Source organism: Tamandua tetradactyla, chromosome 3 (genome assembly GCF_023851605.1).
Source record: "Tamandua tetradactyla isolate mTamTet1 chromosome 3, mTamTet1.pri, whole genome shotgun sequence".
Taxonomy (NCBI): Eukaryota; Metazoa; Chordata; class Mammalia; order Pilosa; family Myrmecophagidae; genus Tamandua; species Tamandua tetradactyla.
Genome location: NC_135329.1, coordinates 193,468,517 through 193,494,075, shown reverse-complemented (window position 1 = coordinate 193,494,075; position 25,559 = coordinate 193,468,517). Strand labels below are relative to the sequence as shown.

The 25,559-nt window shown below is 50.2% G+C and overlaps 1 protein-coding gene across 11 annotated transcripts in view; it reads left to right on the top strand.

Annotated features, from left to right (window-relative positions):
* The window catches only part of TNS1 (tensin 1), a 199,769-nt gene that overhangs the window by 37,300 nt on the left and 136,910 nt on the right, over positions 1 to 25,559 (top strand). Inside the window, exon 1 of one of the 11 annotated variants that reach the window (XM_077155092.1) lies at positions 24,291 to 24,552. The exons of the other annotated variants lie outside the window; for them this stretch is intronic. The gene's annotated coding sequence lies outside the window, so the exon portion shown is untranslated. Of the gene's footprint in view, positions 1 to 24,290; positions 24,553 to 25,559 lie in introns of those variants that run through there. 11 annotated transcript variants of the gene reach the window in all.

Here is a 25,559-nt window from a genome sequence, read left to right as displayed (position 1 = left end):
CTATATTCACAAGAGATATTGGTCTGTAGTTTTCTTTTCTTATGATTTTTTTGTCTGATTTTGATATCAAGATACTACTAGCCTCATGGAATGAGTTGGGTAGAGTTCTTGCTCTGCCTTTTGGAAGAGTTTGTGAATATCTGTTATTAATTCTTCTTTAAATGTTTGGTAGAATTCACCTGTGAATCCATCTTGGTCCGGGCTTTTTTTGTGTTTGGGGGTAGTATTTTGTTTACTAATTCAAACTCTTTACTTGTTATAAGTCTACTCATATTTTCTATTTCTTCTTGTGTCAGTTTTGGTACTTCATGTATTTCTAGGAATTACTAGAAATTCCATTTCATCTAAGTTATATAATTTTTGGCATACAGTAGTGCCCAGTTTTCCTTCATAATGTTATGGGACAAAGGCTGTTTATTCTTCTGCCCGACGTTCTCAATAACCTATTCCTGAGACACCGGGGTTTCAAAGAGAGAAAGAGTTTATTACTACACATATAGCAGGAGAACAGACAGCCTAAAGGCCCCAAATCTGTCTCCCTGAGTTTAGGGGGATCAAAGTGTTAAGAATTTTAGCAAGAGGAGATGAGGTCATTTCAGAGAGTTTAGTTTAAAACAGAGAAGGAGACACGTGTTATCATTATCATTTCAATAGGAGAACGTAAGATGAAAGGAGGGGAGGCAGAGCTATCACTTCAGTACTAAAGGTTTAAACCAAAAGAAAGAAGTAGTTAATGGCTGACTTCATTAGCATTAGGGCCTTTGCTTTACAAGAGAATGACCAGCTCTTACAATCACAAAGGCACAAGATAAGGGCTTTTTACACCCATTTCAGATATCAAGGCAGCTGGACTACAGTTCAGAGATCTCAGGTACTTCCCTGTCTACTCCAGCATTCCAGAAAATGAAAAGGAATTTTTATATAATGATTTACTAATCAAAACCATCCCTTATTTTAACTGATTTTTCAGTTACAATAATAATTTTTATTTCTGCAATGTTGGTAGTAATGTCCCCTCTTTCTTTCTTATTTTAATAATTTGAATCTTTTCTCTTTTTTTTCTTGGTCAATCTAGCTAAAGGTTTGTCAGTTTTGTCCCTATCTTCTCCCTTTCTCTGTTTTTGTCAAAGTAAAGAACAATATGTTTCAGATTTAGAGGTTACCACATGCCAGACTTGTGACTTCTGCTAAAAATTTGTCTCATGGTGAGAGTGGTCACACTGCATGGGGCATTGCCCCGTCCTGTGCCCCATCTAATTATGGTAGACAGACTACATGACATCCTTTTGGGGCTATCAGCAGTGCTTCACTACTGTTAACACTTTGTTCAGGTCATAGCTTTGAAGTTCCAATCCAGTCAGTTGACTCTAGTCATGCAACTGTAGCCCTTGAAACTAAGCTGTGCATGCTTTCAGCTTTTTGGAACATTCATAGTCTAATAATGGTGTACTCTTTTTTGTTGTTGTTGTTCATTCTTTTACTCATCTGTCCATACCATGGATAATGGGAGCATAAGACACAAGGTTTTCACAATCATACGGTCATGTTGTAAAAGCCATATAGTTATACAATCATCTTTAAGAATTTAGGCTACTGAAATACAGTTCATCACTTTCATGTACTTCCCTCTAGCCACTCCAATATACCATAAACTAAAAAGGAATATCTATATAATGCATAAGAATAATCTCTGTGATAACCTCAATTCTGTTTGAAATCTCTCAGCCACCAAGACTTTATTTTGTCTCATTTCTCTCTTCCCCCTTTTGGTCAAGAAGTCTTCCCCAATCCCATGATGCTGGGTCCTGGCTTATCTCTGGAAGTCCTGTCCCACGTTGCCAGGGAGATCTACACCCCTGGGAGTCATGTCTCATGTAGTGGGGAGAGCAATGAGTTCACCTGCCAAGTTTACTTAGAAAGAGAGGCCACATCTGAGCAACAAAAGAGGTTCACTGGGGGTGATTCTTAGGCATAATTAATTATAAGTAAGCTTAGCTTCTTCTTTGCAGGAATACATTTCATAGGGGCAAACCCCAATGTCGAGCCTCAGCCTATTGAATTGGTTGTCCCCTGCAAGAATATCAGGAACTCCCTAGATGGGAAAGTTTAATATTTTCTCCCTTCTCTGCAGCCCCCCAAGGGGACTTTGCAAATACTTTTTTATTCTCTGCCTGAATTACTCTGGGATGTATCAGAGCATATCTCTCTTTCTTTTAGAGAGTTCTTTGTTGTAATAACTTTGTTTAGAGCCATTGCTTACTGAGTATCCTCTGCATGAAGTCTCCTTGATGCTCATGTAGCTTAATCCTTCAATCACCACCTGCAAGGCAGAGGTAACTGACCACACTGTCAAAAGAGAAAATTGAGGTGAAGTGCTCTCCACCAGTCATGCAGCTAGCAGGCAGTGGAGGTGGAGTTCCAGCTCAGGTCTATCTAGCCCCAAAGCCAGATGGCTTTCCACTTTGGCAGGGGCCTCTTCTGCTCACTCTGGACCTCTCCTCTCCATGCTAAGGCCCATTTTTTGGTTTCCTCTTTGCTGAGGCTAAGATGCCATTGTCACTGTTTCCTCACATCACCTGTCATTGAGCCTCAGCATCACCTGGGGAGCCTGTTAAACATATTCCTGACACCCTGAACTTTGGTTGTTTGGGTCTGGGGTTAGGCCCAGGGATCTGCATTACTATGTTACACACCCAGTGATTCCGATGCTGGGGTCCCAGACGGCACTTTGAATAACCAGCATTTGCCCTGGAAACTCTCACCCTCCTGGGCCTTGGCTCCCAGGGAAGCTATGGACTTCTCTGGTCTCTCTGTTCTGCTGCTTTAGCTTGGCTCCTGTTTCCCCTGGGGTAGGGGAAGAGGGTGAAGTGTATCTCTGGTGTGAAGTCTTTTCCTCTCTGCTTTTTAAAAGAAAAGTTGCAAGAAGCCATATCCCCTCCCCGCCCCCCACGGCCCTTCTCCTGAAGTTCTGACTGGCATAACAAAGTCAGGACCTTCAGGGGCTAATAAGTAGCCTTGGAGCATGTCATATGCACACATACATAGACACACACTACTCCTCTACGGCAGGGAGGGGGGCAAAGCTCTGGGAGAAGGTGACTTCTCATTTTGTGGTTCCTGAAAGGTCTTGTACTTTTACTCTGGGCCTGTGAGAACATCACATGAGGGTTTGCTGCATCTGAGACACATGAGTTAGAAGGGAGGTGGGTGGGAACCCAGGAAGGGAGAGACGGGGCATATGGGAGATGGAGAATCACAGCCAGAGAGAGAGAGAGGAGAGGAAAATCCTGGGGGCCTGTTGAAACAGGAAATATGGTGAAATATGCTAGAGGGATAAAGACTGCCACATTTCCAGTGAATGTGAGGAATCTGGTGAGGGTGAGCGTCTATGCGTTTGGTGTCTCTCTGCACCTTGGCTGTTTCTAGCGCATACCTGCATACCTCGGGGGTCTGAGTTGTGTGCTAGAGCAGGCTGAGCAGGGGGAGGGCGGCTTTGCTGGTGGACTCCTCCTTCCCAGGGCATGGTGAGCCTGGCAGGTAGGAGTTGTAGCCCCCATTGCCTCCCGGGGCACCTGCCTTTGGCCAATAGAAGCTGCCAGTCTTCTGCTTCCTACTAAACTGCTGAGAACCCAGCCTCAGCTTCTGCAGGCGCCTCTGGGCTCTACCTGGAGGCCAAGACTCAGTCTTAAGGAGCTGGAGCCTCTCTGGCCTGAGCTTAGGGGGTCTGGGCTCTGCCATTTACGTGAGCCGTGTTATACCAGGCGAGTCATTTAACTGCTGAAATTTGCAGTTTCCTCATCAGTATACAAATAGTGATCTTGATAGCATGCTGCCCTTGCAAGGTGCAGATTAGATGTGAAGATTAGAGAAAATGTAGGCAAAATCCCACCATGTGATACGCTCTTGCTCAAGAGATAATTCTTATCCTGTTATTCTGAGAACCTAGGCCAACAGACAGCTAAATGTCCCAAACTCCAGCAGCCAACATACTGGGCTGGATCCATGAGAATGACCATGGCTTCCTCCTTGACGTCTCCCCCGCCCCCTGCTCCCTCCTGACCTCGCTGTCTGCAGCCCCCGGCTGGCACCCACGCTCACCTTCCTAGCATCTCTTCCCTTCCCCCATCTGCCCATGAAACCTCTGTGCCCTCTCTCTGGGGTTCTGGCCCTGGCTGGTGAGTCATTTTGCCACTGCCCCCTGCAGCGGCAGGCCAGGTGGGATGTTAGCAGGGGGCCATTAGGAGGAGAGGGTGTGTGTCCTGGGGCACAACAGAGCACAGAGCCAGTCACAGATTAACCCTCTGGCCCGTTTCCGCTGGTGCTGCACTGGGGCACCCATGCGAGGGTGTCCAGAGGTGTCTGGGTTCAACTCAGGTTCTGTTTGAGGAAGCAGGGGAGGAAGGTCACTTGTGGGTCACATGTGATTGGCCGAGCCCCAGGGGAGCTCCTGTGCCCTGTCCTGTTCGCAGGAGATCACGTTGGCATGAATTCCACTCCATGGGTGGCTTTGCAAAGCGTCTATATCCTTGCACACACAGGGTCCCATTTGTTTTAATCCTTAAAAGAGCACTAATGGGCCCTCATATAATCCCTAGGGTACAGAGGAGGGAGCGTGCAATACACTCACACAGCCTGGAAGGTGGTGACTCAGAAAAAGGCTTGATGAGAGTGTGAACTGGGGAGGTGACAGTGGTCAGTCTGGGCCAGTCTGTGATGTTTTCTCCAACACTTACTATCCCTGTCAGTTGGGCAGTTTTGCCCAATTGCTCAAATTGCTCAGCTTCTTTGTAACTTGGGTTCCTGATCTGTGAAAAATGTCTTTAAAAAGAATTGTGTCTTATAGTATTATTGTGAGAAATAAATGAGTTAATGTATATAAAATGCTTCCACACTATCTGGCAGATAGTAAATGCTTAATAATGACCAGCAATTATCACCACTGCTTCCCTGTGCCTGGAATCTCAAGACAGCTGTGTTTGGCTGGGTGGAGGGACTGTACGTGGACTGGCTCTTCTGTCTTCCTGAGCCAGCTTGAACCTCCAGGGAGGTCAGTTAGCATGGTCCCCACTGGACTGGGCTGCCTTTTGAATTGGCAAGCTCTCAGCAGCCATCTTGGGTGGGGAGGAAGGTTGGACCAGGGGCAGTCAAATTTTCCTTTGTTCTTAGATTTGGGGGGTTGGGAGTTGGAGATAGGTTTGTTTCTTGCTTCCCCTGTTACAGTTGAGTGGCCTTGGACCATTTTCTGGGCTGCCCTGTTTCATCTTAAAACTGGGGTCATAAGACCTTCCTGCACCGTGATGGTGATAATGAAATTAGCTAAGGTATGGAGAATACTTTACAGCTCCTGGTGCAGGTGGCCAGCAACCCGTGATACCTGTGGTCATAGTGGTTACATTGTGGTTGTTATCCTTAGATACAGAGTCTGGCTTTCTCCAGTTCAAGGGGAACATCTCCCTTGGATCTCGGAATACCTGCATATTCCACCTGTGGCACCTTGTTCCTAGTCCAGGAACAAGTATGCTTTGCTCCTCGAGCAGTCTGCATTCTTCCTCCCTCTGTCCTTTTAAATCTGTCTATCTCTCGTCTAATTCCCCAAGGCGTCGGGGGCCCAACTTTCTCCTCTGTTCCTTCCCAGGTCAACCCACTCTTCCTTTCTAAGGACCCAGTTCTTTAGCCATCCTCTGGCTCTCATTCTGACCCCTAATCTGTGTCTTCTTTAGGACCCACTTTTTATTTTGAAATGATTTCAGAGTTACAGAAGAGCGGCAAAATGAGTGCAGACTTCACCCAGCTCCCCCTCATGTTAACACTTTACATAATCATTGTAGAGGTATCAAAACTAGCAATTCACATGGACCTGATACCACAGCCCCACATTGCATTTAGTTGTCATGTCTCCTTGTTCTCTTTCAACCCAGGACAGCTCTTCAGTTTTTCTTGGTCTTGCATGACTTTGGCACTTTTGAAAAGTCCTGGCCAGTTATTTTGCAGAATGTCAGTTGAGTTTGGTTGATGTTTTCTTATGATCAGATTGAGATTATGCAATTTGGCAAGGATGACCACAGATGTGATGTACTTTGCCCAGGACATGTGTATGTCAGAGGCTACATGGATTTTTAACTTGGGGCATTTGGCTAAGGCAACCTCCTTCACTTTTCACCATAAAGCTACCGCTTCTCCCCATTATAATGAATAAGTCTCATGTGGGGAGATATTTTGAGACTATACAAATATCCTATTTCTCTTCAGACTTCGGCCACTAAGTTTAGCTTTCACCTGTTTCTTTTCTACAACAATGATCACTATGGCAATCATTTTGCCAAGTGGTGATTTTCTATTTCCATTACTCCTTCTACACTTATTAATTGGAATTCTACTGTAAAGAACTGTCTCTTATTCCCGATTTATTTATTAATTAAATTATTCATGGATGGCAGTATGGACACCTGGTTATTGATTTTATTCTGTAGGTTATAATCCAACACTACCATTTTTTTTTTCCATTGATCAAATAGCCCCACCTATGGCCATTGGTAACTCCTCCGAGTTGCTGGAATCCAAGGCCATTGGCCTCCCTTGTTTTTATACTAACAGTTACTCTGTAGGGGCATGAAAGCTGTTGTGCTTTCCCTATGCCACATGATTACTCAATACAGCCACACTGCTGGGGTGTGTGGGGTGGATGGAGGGGAAGGATTCCAGGGTCCCGGCAGGCTGACTTGGGGTGGAAGTCTGTAATTCTGTCCAGGCTGCCTTAGTTTTAAGATTTGACTTTTGATTCCTGCCCTCCACGAGAGCTTGGACAAGTTGCTCCTTTCATCTGTAAAATGAGAGAATCATCAGAGTTCTTGGGTGGGTGGAGGATCAGAAGAAGGATTTTAGATGTCTGCTTTGAAGCCAGAGTGAGAATGTCCCCTCCATAGGCCTGGCCTCAGGTACCTACGAGGACTTGGAAGAGACACCCCAACCTTGAATTTTCAATTCTTTTGGGGACACACCTGGGATTCACTGGCCTTTGTGGAGAGGCTGTTGTGGTGTCCAAAGAGCAGTTTCTCTCTCTGATCTGAACAGTTTGGAAGAGACTAATCAGAGAAACCAAAGTGGGTTAACCACATAATGCAGGCAGGCATTGCACACATGAGTGTGTGTGCGTGTGTTTGTGTGTGCGTATTGTGTGTATGAAATATCCTGGAGGGTGGGGTATGGGGAATAATTGGGGGTACAGGAAGACATCATTCTGGGGCTTGATGGACTTCAGCAAGTGGACTGAAGCTGCTGAGCAAAGCTCTCAACTTCCCTGAAGTTCTTTAGGCTGCTGGGGAAGGCAAGAGGGAAGAAGGAGAGGCAGAGAGAGGCCTGACTTTCCCAGAATTCTGGAAGATGTGAGAAGCCAGGGAGAAAGGGGCCTTCATGTAAAGGGAAATGTCTAGATGTATCCTCAAAGACCTCACCTGCTGATAGGGCCTCGCATTCCTTCCATGTCCCTATGTGTCACTTGTCCTCCTTTCCATGAGAGGAAACTGAGGCCCAGGATGGTTAGAGATTCATCAGAAGGGTGGGTACTAGACAAAATCCCTGGGGGTAATAAAATCATTTTCTTGATCTTTGCAGAGGAAAACTTAGGAGGAAACATGTTCAAACTGCAGCTAGAGGGAGTTGGGTTAGTTTTGAGGAGGTACCTTCTGGTAGTGGAGACCTGGGAAAGGAGAATGCAGGGCCTAAAGAGCGGCTGGGACATTTTACCTGGAATCTTAACAATAGCATCAGCTGCATTTGGCTAGTGGAGGGCTGAGCCTTCCTGCACTGCTGGACTGTCTGTGCATGTATATGGCGTGGGGGGTGTGGGGGGTGGGATGATGAGCTGAGCTGTCTGGCTCCTGGAAGGAGCATCGTTGGGTTCCAGCTTGCCCTGCACTGACCTGGGAGCAACATCACGGGCCAGTGGTGGGCCCCTCAAGACCCATCTGTTCTCTTGTGTCACCTTGGTCCACCCCTGTGAACCCAGCCTCTGGGGCCGTGACAAGAACCAGGAGATGGCTGCTAATATCAGCTGAGCACCTTGGGCAGTGACTCTTGACCATCCTCAGCCTCAGTTTCCTTATTAGTAGAATGGGTATAATCAAAATACTATCTAGCATGCTGGGGTGCTGTGGACAGCTTTGTAAGTGGGGTGCATGTCCCATGCATTCCCTGTTGGAGTGATGAATGAGGGCACCTGTCATGTGAAGCTGGCGCTCCTCCTGTCTCCCACTCACGGGGCGAGTTAGTGGAGGCTCTTGTGAGGTCTCCCAGGTCCCCTGAACAGTGTGGCTGAGGGGCTGTGCAGCAGTGGCTGTACAGGGAGACCTGCCACTGCCCTCTGCAGCTGCATCTCCTCTTCCTCCTCCCCTCTCCCCTTCTTCCTCCTCCCACGTCCCTCCCCCACCATGTGAGGATGATAAACACTCTGCCCCCTGGCCCAGGAGGCCTCTCTGAATAGGGCCTGACCTCAGCGGCGAGGCATCTCCCCTCACCCCCCACCCTCCCGCCGGCCCCACATTCCTGGAGAGGACAAGGTTGAGCTGCCGCCACTCACCCCTCTCTCCTTGGCCCTCAGCAGCTTCCAGTTGCCTCCTCTGTAACCTGCCAGCTGCTGCCCACCCTTCTGCTCCCTTCAGTTCAGCCCCATCAGAGCCCTGACTGCCGAAGGCCCCAAGTGTGGGTCTTTGATAGAATAGTTTAATAATAATAATAATAATACTTACCATTTATTAAGCAACTAGGGATCAATCTCCATTGTTAAGCACTTTATGTAGATTATGTTAGTAAATTCTTAAAAGAGCCCATGAGGAAGTTGCTACTGTCATTCCAGCGTTAGAGGGGCCACAGGTGTAAGGTAGGAAAGAGGGGGAAACTGAGGCTCAGAGAAGTCAAGCTGCTTGTCCAACATCACACAGCTAATAAGTGGGTGGAACCAGGACTCCTGTGCAGTGAATCTCCCGATGCCGACAGCCATAGCACTGAGTTCCCTCAACCCAGGAAACAAGACCCTGTCCTGAGAAAGAAGATGCAAGGGGGGCAAGACTTGCTTAGGTACCTGTGCCTCACTGGGACGGTCTCGGCTGCCAGGAGAGAGGGATGGGCCTGAAAGTGGTATAAATGGAGACTTGTTTCCCATATTTATTTCTTCTCAGTTTCCTAGAGTTGCAAAGTTAGAAACCCAGCACACAGGTGTCCCTTTCCAGGATACTACCCTAACCCTTTTGTCTTCAGGCCTGTTTCAGGCTCTGCATAGACAATATAGGGATTCCTTTATCAGTGCTTCCCCCATGAACTTCACATGTTGACAAATTGCACTCATTTCTCCATTTTTATTAATTGAACACATTTTGACTGCCAACTAGAGCTTTCAAAAAGTATGGAATAACCTACCTTCTCATAATGAGTTGGTATAATTCCAGCCCAAAGCACAGAAATGTGAATTTTTGAAATTTGATCAAGGCTCAGAGCCTTCCATTTCTATCATCCAGTTCCTCTAGTAGTCTAACCTCCATTCAACTTGCTGCAGTCATGTCCTTTCTCCTGTGTTCCGTATGGTAATCGTCTGGGTGCCCCAACCTAGTGTGCAGCCCAGACCCTCCTTGCCTTCCTCTCCTTCCTTTTCCTCAGACTCTATCATTCTTATCTTTCTAACTCTTGTTTTCTTACCTCTCTGCTGGACTCCAGTCTCCTGCTGGACTGGACTGGTGACCACCTGCTAGACAGGGTTCAACCAGTGCAGGCTTGGGGGTCAACGAGAGGTGGGCTCACATCCTGGCTCTGCCGTGCACCGTCCGTGGGACCTAGGGAAAGTTGCTTATCCTCTCTGAGTCACGCTTTCCCCATCTGTAAAATGGGCGTGATGATGTCTATGTGAGAGGCTGTTGTGGGGGCTGAAGATCATGGGAAGAAAAGAGCCAGCCCCGAGCCGCCCTTGATAAAGGGCCTCTCTTGTTATCACCATCATCACGCCCCATCCCAGGTTCCTGCTTACCCACCCGTAGCTTGCTCCAGCCTCCAAGACTGGGGTCTCAGGCATGGGCCTCATGCGGATGCAGCTCTGGGCAGGGGGCTGGGTAGGGGACCCCCACGCAGAGGGGAGTTTGGACGAACTCACTGTTTTCCAAACTGTTGTCAGTCTCCTATTTTTCCCATATCCACTGAACGCCACCTTGCACTATTGCATACTTCATATTTTAAGAGGTGGCTTGCTCTTTTAACCTTTTACTTATTCTAAGCAATAGCATTTATGGGTTTGACTTACATTTGCATATGTAAATTTCCCCCTAAATACATAAATACTTAACTAAATATTAAATAAATGTTATCTAAATAAATAAATGTTAAAATAAAAATGTTGGGCTGTGTTTTAAATTAAAATTATTTCACCACACATCAGGAAAAAAAAATCAGATGAACTTCTCTCCCATATATGATTGTTTTGATTCTTTATTATGGAAGACATATGCAGAAGCAGAGAGAACTGTGTAATGAACTTCCATTCCCCAGCTTCAACCATCAGCAACTCGGCTGTTTTTGTTTCGTCTCTCCCTGCACCCCCACCTCCTCTTTTTTGCTGGAGTATTTTTAAAGCAAATCCCAGACATGATATCATTTCACTGTAAATACTTTAGTATGTATCATTAACAGATAAGGACTTTTTATTTTAACCTTATTATAATACTGTTATCACAGGCAACACAATTAATAATACTTTCTTTTTTTATTAGAGAGGTTGTGGGTTTACAGAAAGATCATGCAGAAAACACAGAGTTCCCATATCCCCGCCCCCATAGTGTGGTACCTTTGTTACAGTTGGCGAAAGAATGGACAATAATTTCTTAAGATCATCTAATACCCAGTCTGTGTCTGGTTTTCCCTGGTGATCTCAAAAATGTCTTGTTTTAGTTGAAATCAGGCAGGTGAACTGTAAAACTGTGCTTGATTACCCATTTTCAATTTAGTTAATCCAAATGTATCTACAGGTCTCATGGTGTCATCTACCTGTCTTCTCGCCAATCAATTGGTGATAGGTGATCAGTTTTTCCCAGGGGTCCTTATTTCATACTTTTCTGTCCTTCTCCAACAGGAGTCTCTGTCCCGCTGGATGCAGGGTCAGGAGCCCACTGTCCGGCCCCTCCCCTTCCTCAGCCTCCCCCATCTCCCAGGCTTTGGCCTTTCTGTCCTACCTCTGTCCTCTTCCCTAACCCCAGGACGGAGAGGGGCTCTGGAAGGGCCTGGGTGCCGAGAGACAGCGGGAGGAGGCTGGCACCTTGGATGAAGTTGGGCGGGGAGGGAGAAGCTCACGTGGCTGACTCCCTCGATGCCTCATCCGATAAATATTGTGTCCCTGAGATGTCCATGTAAGGTGGCCTGGCTTACTCAGGCCTGGGGCCAGTGGACAGCACTGGAGGGGCTGGCCATGGAGTCACATGCTTCTGGGAAGCAGTCGCCCCGGGGTGATTGAGGCTTTGTGGGAACTCATGCCCCTCTTTCAGCTGCTCTCCCCACAGCGGCACCACTCCCCTGTGCCCCTGTGCCCCTGCTTTCATGGCCAGCCAAGGTCCTGCCCTCTCTGAGCTTGGCCGGCTGGTCTCAAGCTTAGGATGCTGCTCTGATCCTCTTGGCTCCTAGCTCCTTGGGGCTGGGAAAGTCACGCCCCGGGGTCCTGGTTCTGCTCTCTTCCTCTCCCCTCTTTCTTACAACGTCCCACTCTCAGCTCTGCTGGTTGGCGTGGTTGCCTTTGGGGATCCTGAGAGCAAGGGAATTTGGGCTCCTCTTCCCAGCTTTCTCCCCGAGCTCCTGGGCACCTTTGAGGAATCCACAGCCCTTCTCTGGGCTTCAGTGTTCTCACTTGAGAAATGATCTCAACTCTTGACTGCTTTATTCCCAAGAAGGACACTTGAGATTTAGGTGTGTGCGTGCGTGCGGGGGCGCAGACTGGAACGGCAGCGTTAGGACATCGGTTGGGCTACTGGGGGTGGGGGGTGGGGAGAAAGAGACTGAAGGACGGGACCGACAGAACTTTCCAGCTCCCTATGTCTCTATTGGACCACAACGCCTTCTCTCCCTGCCTCCTCTTTCCTCTAGTACCTCCAGTTCCACCTCCTCGTCTTTGTCTCTGCTTTTCCTCTTCTCTGTTTGACTTTTCGTTCTGTATCCCTGTGACTTCTCCCTTCCCTTGGGACTCCGTACATTCACGATGTCCTCAGGTCCTGCCCTGCTCCCCAAGCTCCAGCTCTTCATCCTAACCCCCCAACTCTAAAGTCCTTTCCCTCTTGACCCCACGGATGGGAGAGCCCCTTTCTCTAACCTCTCAGCTCCCAAGTCTTTTTCCCAAACCCTCTGTGACTCAGTGTTTTGAAGGCCTTGCTTCTTGTTGTCCCCTATTCCAGGGATCCCCCTTCCCCCTCGAGATAGTTGCAGATGCTCAAGAACAGCCCCCCAAAGCCTGCCGCCTCTTTGGGGTATCACCCGTGTGTGTGTGTGTGTGTGTGTGTGTGTGTGTGCGCGTGTGTGTTTTATCGAGAGTCCTTGGGCTGGCCTTGAGTCCCAAGCTTGTAAGGAACGCAAGTTTTTTTTTTTTTCTCTGAGAGGGGCACTGTCCCAGATCCATCCAGTGGCAGTGGAGATACATGATTCTAAGAGTAGGTCAGGAGGGAGGATTGCTTTGAGGTTGTGGAAAGAGTCCTGGCTTAGGAGTCTTAAGACCCGGGCTCAGGTTCCGGGACTCATCCTTCCTAGTCATGTGGTCTCAGTGGCTCCCAGTCTCCTGTCCCCGGCCTGGCAGGGGCCAACGCCATGACGTCATGGGCTGTGGTGAGGATGAGATGAGATAAGGTGCTGCAACGCCGCTGCAGGAGGCCTGGCTTAGCTCCCCTGCACCCCGGGCTCTGCCTGGCTGTGTGCAACCAGCGGGGAGGCAGTCCAGTGCGTGAGTGTGTTTGCCTGGGTTGGGGGCATGGAGGGGCAGACAAGTACAGACCTCCTCCCTGTCCTTCCTGTGTGGGTGTCTCCGAGGGGAAACTGAGGCCCGGAGCAGTCCTGGGGTCCCTGGTGAGGGAGATGCAGAGTAGAAGGGAGAGCCGCAGGCCTCCAGCCAAGGTGTCTGTCTGCGGCGCCGGCTTCTGCAGCTCCTCCAGGATGGCGCTGCGGGTGGGTGGAATCCACAGGGGTGAGACACTGAGTCCGGAACGTGCAGAGGATGCTTGAGGCCGCTTATCTCGGCCCAGGAATGTGCTACGGTATTATTAGCCAGCAGCCTTCTCGCCTTTGCAGTAACCACCGGGTGGCACGGCAGCCACCTGTCCAGCTCTGCTTGCCCAGACAGCCTGCGGGGCACTGTGCCAAACCTCCCGTGGCAGGAACTCAAGAGATTGCCCGTGTGCCAGTGTGTGTATTTGTGTATGTGTGCAAGCACGGGAGTGTGTACATGGGACAGTGTGTATGTGTAGTTGTCTATGTGTATGTGTCTGTATGTGTGTGAGTGTGGATGCAGGGGTGTGTGTCAGTGTGGCCCTATGGGAATCTTTGTGCATGGGAGTATGTGTGCAAAGGGTGTGCATTGCCTGTGTGTGTGTGCATATGTGAATTTGGAGTTTGAGTGTGCTTGTGTCATGTGTGGGTGCCTATGTGAGTGTGTACATGCCTGTGTCATGGGTGTGTATATATGAGTGAATGTGGGAGTGTGCATGATTGTGCGATGTGTCAGAGTGTGCCCCCAGGGAGCCTCGGGAGCAGGAGGGAAGCAGAGGACCGAGGAGAGGCCATGGAGAGAGGGACCTAGGGAGGCTGGCGGGGGGAGGAGGGGACAACAGACACAGCTGTGCAGCAAGACAGGACGGGCCTCTGAGGCTCCTGGCACGGGGGCCTGGGCCCTGCCCTCAAGTGGAGTCTCTAAGGCAGCATGTAGTCAGAGGGCTGCGTCCAGTCCTGGCTGCATCACTCATCAGCCGTGGGACCTGGGGCAAATGGCTTCTCTGCTCTAAGCCTCTGTTTGCTCATCTCTAGGATGCTGCTTTGCTTCCCTCTCTGACTGGGATCTGCCGGCAGGAAGGGAGAACCCCAGCTCTTCCCCCATCTTGTATAGCAATGAGAGGGAGACCCAGAGAGGGCATGAGAAGGCCTAGGGCCACCAGGGAGCCGAGCAAAAGCCATAAGGAACCAGCCCCCTGGCTCCTGGCAGCTCTGGCCACTGCACTGCATTGCCTGCTCATGTTGCTGAAGGGACAGTGCCCTGCCAGGCTGGGGAGGGAAGGAGTATCTGGCAGCGCTCGCCTGGACCAGCTGCTGTAGACAGCACAGGCCCTCTTTGTTCGCCACGCAGCTTCTTACAGACTGTCTTTTTACCTCGCTCCCTTAACACCTCTTCTAGGAGTCCTCAGCTTTTGGATTCCTCTAACCCAGCCATGAATTCTGACTCTCACAATGGAAAGCGGAGGCCAAGGCAGAACTGAAGCCCAGGAGAGGGACCCACGTGGAGCAGAAGAGCTGGCCACCTGGCTCTGGCCTAAGCCTCTCCAAGTGGTTGGACTGCCTTCTCCTCCCAACTCTGGCCAGACGGGAGTGGAATTCCTAGGAAGCACTGGGCCCATTTAGAGTTGGGCTCCCACCTGCCCTCCCTCTGCCCCTGCCAGCACAACCCACATCCTCTCCCTCTGACCTCTTAAGCCTCCCCAGACCTCCCAGGTGCCAGGACGGCGGGTTCCCTCCAGGGTAGCAGGTCCAGGGTGTCGCCAGGAGTGTGGAGGTGGGAGTGGGCACTTCAGTGCCAGGGCATGATGGGGTGGTGTGGGCAGAGGCAGGTGAGATCTGCCAGGATCCCCCAGCCAGGGCAGCCTGTGATTGCCCTGGATACCAGCCAGAGAAGACTTGTTTTTTTACAACCACCACCAACTACCCAGAAAAAAAACAAAAAAACAAAAAACAAGCAACAACAACAAAAACAACCACCAAACTTTTTTTTTTTTTTTAAATCAGCAGTTAATGGCTGGGTGGCTGTACATTATTAAACAGACAGCTGGAGATCTGCCAGGGTAGGTTGCTTGAGCCAATATTTATGGCCTGAACACAATGTTCCTAGGAAAAGAGTCAGCCATGGGGTCCCTGGTAAGGACCACCCAGAGGGAGGGGCTCCAGCTGTTGCCACTCAGCCTGATCAACCTTCATACTGGCCTCTGTTCTAGTCATCCTGGAGAAGACAGGACCGTGTGCACCTGGAGCCCAAGCATCGTTTACATCCTTCATCCAGGTCCTGTGGGTCACAAGCTGCTTGGCTTCCTCACCAGCAGGGGACTCGATCTACTTTTTCCTTCCTCATGCTTAAGTGAATAGGAACTCACTAGATACTGGGAGCTGAGGTTCCTGCTTCCATCCCCAGATGGGTTAGGCTAGAGTCCCCTCTCCTGGAGGCCTGTGTGGTTCAGGGGCCTCGGCATTTGATTGGGAGCCGGAGACCCTGTTCTGTGGCTGACTCCACTGAGTTCCTCCCTTTGGTGATGTTGAGAGAGCTGCCTGTCCTCTCTGGGTCTCAGTTTCCACATGGCATAGAGGTTAGGGTGCAAATTCTGGGTTCAAATCCCATCATCACTGCTTGGTTGAGGTCTGAACTTGGGTAAATGTCTTCTCCTCCCTGCCTGAACTCCTTCACCTCTACGCAGGTGTGTGGTGAGGAGTAAACGAGCTAAAGCACCCATTGGGTGCAACAGTGCCTGGCACCTGTGAAGTGCACATTAGCCGTTATGGTCTAAACGGATTCCCCCTCTGGTTTTCTGTTCTCAGTGTTCACAGCACTCAACACTCTTAGTGCTGTGCGTTTGTGTTTTGTGTCTTTGGTGATCACCTCCTCCTCTAGACCACGTGCTCCTCGAGGACAGAGGCACTGTCTGGTTTTGGATGTGTTCTACCTGCAGCACCCACCTAGGGCCTGGCCCACTGGAGGCACTTGAACAGCCATTGTTGAATGAATGGGCAAATGAATGAAAGAATGGGGGCCAACTGGAAAAGGACTAGATCCAGAGAAACAAGACCTGGGTACTTGGAATGCAGAAGGGTCCAGAAACTATGAGAAAGCTGGGAATGTCCAGCCTGTGAAGCAACTAGTCAGGGAGATGTGAGTGATTGGGTGTGATTTTTGAATGAAGCTTTGACCAGGAGCCACAGGAAGCATTGGGTGGTGTGAGTGCCTTGGGGGTAGGGCCTGGTGTGTGTGGGCAGAGGATGGTTGAGCATGTGTCAGGGCAAGGAACATCTGTACTGTGCAGGATATTGGCTTGCAAAGCCCTGAGATCCCTGCCCACACGATGATGCTGGTTCAGTTAGAAGAGGAACAGCTGGTGCCTCTGAACTTCAATTTCCTCATCTATGAAATGGGATCAACAGTGGTCAATACTTGTAGGGTTGTTGGGAGGATTAAAATGAGTGATTACCCACAAAGCTCTAAGAACAAGGCCTGGCACTTAGTAAGCACTCCATATATCTGAGCCATTTCCAGACAGGGACAAAAGGATAAGCAGGAAGGAGAGATTAATCCTAACTTGGGTGGGAATGGGGTGGCTTATTTGAAGGAGGAGATGTAGGAGGATCTAATGTTTATGTAGTACTGCTCTGTGCCAGACCCTGTACTCCAGGCTCTGAGGGGTTAAATGACTTGTCCAAGGCCACATAGCCAGTAAGTGGGGTAGCCTGGCCTCAAATATGGTCTGTGCACTTCCAAAACCTGGGCCCTCTCCCCTCCCCTCCTGGGCTTTGGTGGGATGGAACCAGCTTCCTCTGATTCTTGTATGCCAGGAGGGACTGCACCTCAGTTTACGCTGGAGCAAAGCGGTTGTTGTTACCCATAGGAGGGGAACCAATGTACCCAGGAAGGATGTCTTCCCCTCCCTGACCCTGAAAGTGCTATATAATTAAAAAAAATAAGTCAATAAAGTGAGGGTGGGCTGAGGAGTGAAATTATTGGTATCCCATTCCCATGGAGCACAGGGCAAGGAGAAATGGTTAAAAGTAGCCAGTGGGGTTAGATATTAAGGAGAAGGAACAATGAGGGTGTGGATAGCCGAAGGACAGATTGTAGGGGTGAGGGACAGAGAGATGGAGACAGGGGAGAGTGGAGAGGAGGAAGAAGACAATGCAGGTGATGAGAGAGAGGAAGGAAAGGGAACAGGAAGTAGAGGAAGAGGAGAGGAAGAATGAGGGACCAAAAGTTTGGTGGAGCCCAGGCCAGTGGTCAGCTCCGAGCTTTGGATATGGGTGCCTAGCTGGGGCCAGTCCCCTGGGACTACTGGGCAGTAACATGGGGGAAGGGTTAGGGGGGAGGCTAGCTGGCCAGCACGAGAAGCCACTGGAACAGCATGTGCAAGCCAAATGTTCAGCCACCCCCAGCCAGGTAGTGGGCACGGCTGAAGGTCAGCTCTCTGGAGTGGCCGAGAGTACCCCACTGATCAGCACCCTCGGGCCTGGGCCTGTCAGGATGCTCTCCCATCCCTGGCAGCCTCTCAGTTCCTGGCTGTTTCTGCCTCTTGGACACTCAGCAATGAATGGGAAATGGTCTCAAGCTTTAGGAAATTTAGAGAAGGAACAGAGAGTTTGTCCTGGATGCTAGGTGGAGCTGGAGCCTAGGTCCCTAACCCAAACAAAGGACCAAGAGGGAGAAGGCTTAGCTGAGGAAAACTCTTTGGAGGAAGTGGCACTTAATGCTTTGTAGAAGAGATCCTTATACTAGAAAGAACTTTGAAGGCTCCCTGGTGCCTTTTCCGTAATAGGCCTGGTGCATGGACACTTGGCCTCTGTTTTAAGGGTCCTGTAGGACTCTAAGAGGTCAATTGCACAACTTCGATTGTTATAATGACCTAAAATTTATGTCCTTCCCTCCACACATACCCCAGCCCACTCTATGGTGCTGGTCACATCCCCTCCTCTCTCTTTCCCAAGTCAATTCATCAAGAATTTGATGATGCATCCTTTCTTTATCATTTGAAATAAATAAACATTTATCATCCAAAATGAATACAGAGGCTCAGTTTCTTTAACATTTCTTTATACTTTCACTCAACAAATATTTGTTGAGTGCCTCCCACTGTACTTCTCTGGATGCTCTTTGGTTTATAGAGTTCCAGTATAGAACCCAGCATTTCTCATGGTGTCCGAGAAGCATGGAGCAGACCGACCTCCTTTGGTCCAGACTCTGTACCTCTATTAATGCAGTCAAAAGTGCATGTGGTAAAAAAAAAGTATGTGTGCCTTTCAGGGGCAGTTGTTACCTACTGTCAGTGGAACTGTATTTCCATTTTCATGAAACCTTAGACCTTTCTCTGCGTGAACCTTTAGTATGGGTTTTCAATGACTTTCTTTTTTTGGTTTTCAATGACTTCTGAACCCTAATTCAGGCCTTTATGTTTAACCTAACCCCAGAGAAACGTTCCCTTCCTAATTCTGGCCCATTTCAACAATCAGATTTGCATTTCAATTCCATTTGGCATCTTAGCTTTTCCTTCTGCCTTTTTCCCTCACTCTGTACCTGGTAAGCCTTCCTTCTAAGTCTTCACCTAAGTTACTGATAAGCATGTCGAACAAGCCAGGGCAGAGGACAGAGCCCTTTGGCAAGTCAGGAAGCTGACATTGATCTATTAATCAACACCCTTGTGCTTGCTGGCTAGGAATCCACTCCGCTTTCTATCTTGTCTTCAAGAATTTCATCACCGGTCCTGCCAACACTTTTCTGAAATCCAGATAACCTAAGTCTGGGGGATTCCCCTGTGTAGGTCTAGTCTAGGAACATGGTGGACATGGGGCTAGAATGGTGGACGTGGTCACATAAGGAGGGGTCACAAGCTCCCTGGAAGGATTCAGGCTGATGCCGGTCACCATCTCGGGGGTAGGCCTGAAGACAAGCTGCACTGGAGGCAACTAAATCCCAGCTTTAACGTTTCCCATTCATCTATGAGTGTCCCAGGAACTGACTGGCTGCCAAGGATGGGACAGCATCCTGACAGGGCCAGGCCTAAGGGTGCTGATTAGTGGGGGTAGCGCTGGCCTCTCAAAGAGCTGACCTTTAGCCATGCCCACCGCCTGGCTGGGGGAAGATTCACGTGGGAGATGAGGGGTTTGTGTGCAGTGAACTGGCACCAGTAGCAACTTTCTGCTGAGGACCATCATCTGTGGAGAAGCATGCTCCCAGGAATCTCCCAGGGGACTTTAGAGGTCATCAGATAAGGAGACCGAAGCCCAGAGTGACTGAGATTTACTTGGGTCACAGACAGCATTGGCGGCACCCCTCCTGGCTGGAAACTGTTGGGGTCAGGGAGGGAGGGACTGCCAGCTGTGTTTTGGGGACAAGCTGTTGGCAGGTCATGTCCTCCATCCTTTCCCAGCCTATCCAATCCTCTGTCCTCAGAGTGCAGGACAGACCTGAGAGTAGGAAGCTGGAAAGTAGAAGGCCTGGCACTCTTCCCTCTCTGGTTGAGTGTGTGGCAAAGGGCCTACATGTTGGGAGATGCTGGGAATGCATGCAAATGAGATGCAAATAGAGGTTGGCTGGTGAGGAGGGGGTGCCTTGCTCCTGCCTCAATGTGGCCTGAGTTTTAAGGATGACAAATAGCAGAGGAAGCCGCCAGAGCTTGGACTGTGGAACCAGCAGAGGAAGGAAGGAGAGAGAGAGAGACTTTGCAGGGCAGCAGGGGTAAGGGTGTGGCCTCGGGGGTCAGCTCTGGAGGGAGTCCTAGTGAGGGAAATGCCAGAGATGATCCCGAAATGGAAGCTGCGTGTGTGCCTGGGGGGCAGTTCTAATTCAAATCTGGCTGCAGGAGGTGTAGTCTGTGGGGAAAGATGCACCCAAATGTAAAGGCATTGACACACGCCTAGGGTAACTCCCAGAGCCTGCTCCCAGTCAGCTGTGTGTTGGGCCCAGCAGGATTCTGAGGACCCCCAGGCCCTCATGGGAAAGAAGAGCTGGGTCCAAGTGGCCTCTCCTTTAGGGATCTGGGTCTGTGGCCCTGTCTTCTCTGTGACGTGCAGAATAGAAGAGAGTGGGGGCCAGCTCCAGCGACTCCCTTGGAGACCAATTCCACATCCCCCTCCCACCAGGTCCAGTCATGGGAAAGCTGACCCCACCCTGGTGCTATGAGGATGCAAGAATCTGGCCTCAGGAGAGAGGGGGGTTATGGTGATGTCAAGACCTGGATTCAAATTCTTCCTTTTTTATCAGCTTCTCTGTGATTTGGGGTCAATCACTTAACTGCTCTGAACCTATCTGTAGGACTGGGGAAAGAATCATATCCAATCTCCAGTTTTAAAGGGGAGGGGGCTACATGGGAAATGTTGGCACAGGATAGGCTCTTAAATATTGATTAGAATGAAATGAAGGAACAGACGAGGGGCAGCTCGGAGTTACCCTCCCTTGCCGTTGCCCACCTTGTCTCTGGGACTGAGGGGCCCATGGCGCCATCTTCACAGGCCTTTGAGGGGAAATAAGTGGGACTCTGGGGCCAGGGACAGCTGGATTGGGCCCTCCTGGACCTTGGCCATCTTCTCTTGGCTTTGTCCTTGCCTTCCCTTCTCTGTGTCTCTGACCCCTGTAGGCCCAATGGAAGGGCCTAGCTTGGCTCCTGGCCCCAACACGCACTGTTTGTGTTTCCCTGCTCCCTGCACTGACTGTGCTCCATGCTGCTATCCCGCCACCCCCAGCTCCGTCCCCTTCCTCCTGGGTCTCCGTTTCTGACCCCTCTGTGTCCCAGGCTGTCTCTTCTTAGCTTTTCTGCCATCTGCTTGTCCTGCTCTGTCTTCGTTTAACAAGCATCCATTGAACGCTTATTAGATGCCAGGCACTGCCTTCTCCATTCTTGGTTCTGTCTCTCCTCACCTCTTTGCTGTCTTCTTCTCCCCTTCCCCCACCCCTTCAGCCTCCTGCCCTCCCTTCCCCCAGCTCCGCCAGGCTCTGCCGCTGGTATTATTCAGTTTTATGAGAAATCCCCAGGCCTACCCCTGAATGGACCAGCCACAACTGGAACCAGATGTGCAGTCCCGTACAAGGGAATGGGAGAGAGGGAGGAGGGAAGGGACAGGGTTGGCTTAAGGATGTAGGGAAGGGGTTGGGGGATGGGAGATGGGAAACCCTGGAAATCTTGAGTTCTCATTGGCCAGGAGAGGAGAGGCAGATTTGGAGGAGGTTTGGGGAGAGGAGAGGAAGGGGGCTGAACAAACTTCTTCAGAAATCAGTTCTTCCTGCGTGTGTGTGTGTGTGTGTGTGTGTGTGTGTGTGTGTGTGTGTGTGTGTGTGTGTGTGTGTGTGAGAGAGAGAGAGAGAGAGAGAGAGAGAGAGAGAGAGAGAGAGAGAGAGATTGAGAGTGTGTATGTGACTGATAGTGGGACTGATGCTAGGGAAAGCCAGGGGTGGATGATGGGCTGTGGGACAGCTCTTGGAAGTAAGGAGGAAGACTGCTGTTTTCTTTGAAGTCCTCCAACCCCTTGATTTCCTCTCTGTGTGGTTTCCAGAGACTTGCTGAGTTGTGGTTCCACATCTAGGTACTGGAACCAGCAGGAAGGAAAAGAGGGCGTGATGGTGGGATGGGGATGGAAACTGTAACCTCCAAGAGCTCTTTGAGAACAGCCCGAGGAAGGGGTCTCTCAGAGCTCTTTGGACCAGCCGCAGACCTGGGAGTGGGTAGGACACCTCCTGTGACAGCCACATCTGGGTATCAGTCTAATCTGTTGTCTCTAGGCTGTAGCAAAGACAGTTGTTTCTGTCTGTGATCAGATAGCTTTGGAGATAAAAGTCTACATGTAATTATCTTAGTACAGCCTTGTGCAGAATTAAGCATTGTAAAAACGCCCGTATATTCTTTTAACCAATCATCCATCCATCCATCCGTCACCCACTCATCTATCTCTCTGTCGTTTATTTATTCATGCCATATTTATTGAGAATCTACTAGGGGCTTACTTTGTGCTAGGCAATGGACAAAGTAGGAAAAGGATGAACTAAGTTTTGCTCAGCCACTGGAGAGGCAGAAGGGCACCCAACCAACTGTATTTCATGACATTACATGAGCAGAAGCTGTGGGTGCCCAGAGGAGGGGACAGTGCTACTATGTGGTGAGGCTGGGAAAGAGTCCATGGAGGAGATGCCTTTGGAATTGAGCCCTGAAAGCTTATAGGCAGGAGAAGGAGTGATGCGGTGATGAAAGGTATGGAAGTCAAAGTTGGTTCCAGAGCATGGGAACTTGGAGGGATGAAGGGAGAGAAACCTTAAGAGGCACGGAGTGCTCTGAACGTCCTGTTACGGAGCTTGGACTGGATATGCAGGTAGCGGGGAGTCAGGGACTATTTGATGTCAGTTACAATGATAGAGGGGGTGATATGAAGGGAAAGGATGGGGAGGAAAGTGCTTCCTGCTCTTCTGGCGACCCGAGAGTAGGAGGGCGCTTCTAATTTTATAACATACTCCTCTACCTCATTCCTGAAACAAATGAAAGAGCTGAAACGGACACAGAATCCTCTAATTTTCCTCATCTGCCCCGGGCCAATCCAAGCTGCTGGGGGGCCCTTAGTTTGCAGGGTCTTGTGTGGGGGGGAAGCTGTTAGGCAGAATAAGGCTCTTAGGAGGCACCCATGCCCCAGATTTGGGGCCAATGAGTGAGGACGCCAGATTTGGGACTGGGGAGGAAGGGCCCAGATTCTCCCATACAATCCACCAGTTCTCATGGGTGTGTTGGGTCGGACCACAGTTTTTCCCATCTCTGGGCAGTATCCACACTCTCTCTGATTGAGGCTACTATCCAGGCTGCTGGGTTTTGAGATGCAAGAATCTGGGACTATGGGAACTCTGATTGTCTTCCTTTCCACCCGGGAGGGGGTGAAGTGAGTCGTCTTGCCTTGGGTGCAGGGATGGGTGACTGAGGCCTCATCTCTCCCTCCCCCATAGTAGTGTCCTGTGAAGGCTCTCCTCCCCCTCCCCTTAGGGCTTCCCTGTCACTGATGGGGAGGGAGGCAGCTCTCCAAAGTGCTGACCATCTCCCCGGGGCTCTGGCCCCAAAGGGAGCAACACCTTTCCCTGAGGCAAGGCTGCTTATCTATCCCCTGTCTTTTTTGTCATTAGACAACTGAATGAATAAAATGAGTGAATATTAAACTGGAAGGGTCCTTAAAGACCATGTGTATAGCAGGGGACAGCGAGATCCAGGGTATCACACACAGGGCAGCAGGGATGGGAACAGGCGGGATGCTCAGTCTCCGGACCGGCGGGAGTGGCTAGGGGCTCAGCTCCCTGGGGACAGCCTGGGTGTGAGCGCCACCTCCACGCCATCCTGCATGGAATTTAGCAGATCACCTGGTCTCTCTAACGTTACTTTCTTCAGCTGTAATAACAGGGATGATTAGAAGATTAAGTGAGAGATAATATGCATTTTGTACCTGACATACAATAGGCACCTAACAAATATGACAGTTCTTTTTCCTCTCAAAATAAGCCAATGTACTTCTTCGCTTTGATCATTTATGTGCTCAATTTTCAATTCACTTTTCCCCCAATATTTTTATTATGGAAAATTTCAAACATATAGAAAAGTTGAAAGGATTTTATGGTAAATGTCCTGGATTCTACCATTAACACTTCGGCATATTTGCTTAATCACATATCTTTCCAGCTCTCCATCCGTCTATCTTACTTATTGTTGCATTTCAAAGAGACTTGAAGTGTGCATTTCATTAAGTAGAGTTCAATTCACATCACTTCCTTTGGAATATACAGTCACAACTGTCCTAACCCAGCTGAGAAAAAAAGCAAGGATTGTTATCTCACATTTGACAGATGCAGGAAAAACTGAGGTTCCGAGGTGAGATTCCTTCAGTCATGAAATGAGTTGGGAACACCGTAAAGCAGTGTTTCCAAAGTCGGGAGCTGTTATAGTTGTTGTTGTTATTATTATTTTCTTTCCAAGCATCCTTTCCCATCTAGCAACCCTCTGGCTGTTTCTCTGCAGCTGTGACTCCTCTATGGGGTCCTGAGCCTGTAGACATCTTGACTCCTTCCTGCTCCCCTTTCCCTACCTCTGCCCCCCAACCCCTCTGGCCCCTCGCAGGGAGGCTGCTGGGCCGATGGCTGAAGAAAGGGTGCGGGGAGGTCAGACTTCCTGGTACATCCCTATCCATGTGTGTGCACCCAGCCTGGGAGCCTGGCGGGGCTGGGTGTGTGCATGGCTGATGGAGTGCCGCAGGGGTTAAAGGAGGCGGCGGCGGTGGCGGGGGCTGGCTGCTGGCTGGCTCCGGGAAGGAGGCGGTGCACCACTTGCTCGCCCGCCCGCCAGGGAGGGAGACTGGAGAGCAGAGCCGTCCACTCAGTTGCTCCCAGCGGTGGCCCTGGGACCAGCTCTGCTCCCCGCGCCCCACTCCCCAGCTGGACACAAGGCTCACTCACCACCTTCCTCTTGGCAACCAGCTTCTTGCCAGTCACAGCTGCTGCCCCGGCCACTGTCCACCTCCCCTGCCCTGCTGAGCCCCTTGGCCCAGACACACACCCCACCCAGAGGCTTCTCTACCGGAAAGGTGAGTGTGTGTGTGTGTGTATGTATGTATGCGTGTGCACGGCACACGGAGTCTGCCAGCCTGCTGGGCTGTTAGTACTGGTGCTGTCAGCCCACTGATCTGGGTGTGAATTAGGGGAAAGTGTCACATGTCGCTGGGCTCACAGGTCCCTCCAGCGGCCAACCCTGTCAGTCCCCTGCCTTTGGAGGCGTATGTGGTTCTCCGCAGAGATGTCTGGGGTGCGGTTGTCACAGCTCTGAGAGAGAGAGAAGAGTCAGGAGTTTTGGTTGCTGGGAAAGTTGCTGGTGTCAGTGGCTGCTTGGGACTTAGAGCCAGCAACTTGGAGTGGGGAGGGATACGCTGACCAAGGAAGGGGACAGGGAAGGGCTCTCTTCTGCTATCTGCCTGCCCATCGCTGGCCGGGGCTGAGTAAGGGCGAGGGTTGCAAGAGGGGTTGTGTATTTTCTCTTTATTTATTTCCCTGTCACCCACTGGAGCAGCTCTCCAGGCACCTTCTCTTCTTTGGGGCTCTCCTACCGTAGTTCCTTTGTGTGGTTTATGGACTTTGCCACTTGCTCCCACCCTTCGTTTCCCAGGGGGCTGACCGAGGCTGGGAAGGTTAAGTTAAAAACACTTTCTCCCACTCCCTCCAGCTAGGGTCCCTGTGCCCTTGCCCTTGGGCACAGGCTGGCATGAGTGTCTCCTGCCTATCCCCCACCCCCAGCTCCTACTCCTTCCTTACCCCTCTCGGCAGAAATGGCTAATCCAGGTGGTTAATGAACAGACACATGCAGCTGCTTTTCGCCCCCCTCTTCTTCCTCTCTCCCCAACCCATCAACTCCCTGACCCCCTGCTTCCTTGCCTGCCACCCCTTGCCAAGCTGGAGAATCCATAGAGAGCTAAACTCAGGGTCTGTCCCCCAAGTTCGGGAATGGGGCCAGAACTGTCTGCCCAGATGTTTTGGGCTGACCACTGTCCTAGAAGAGGAAATTGGGAGGCAGTGACCAAGGGGGGGTGTCGGAGAGGAA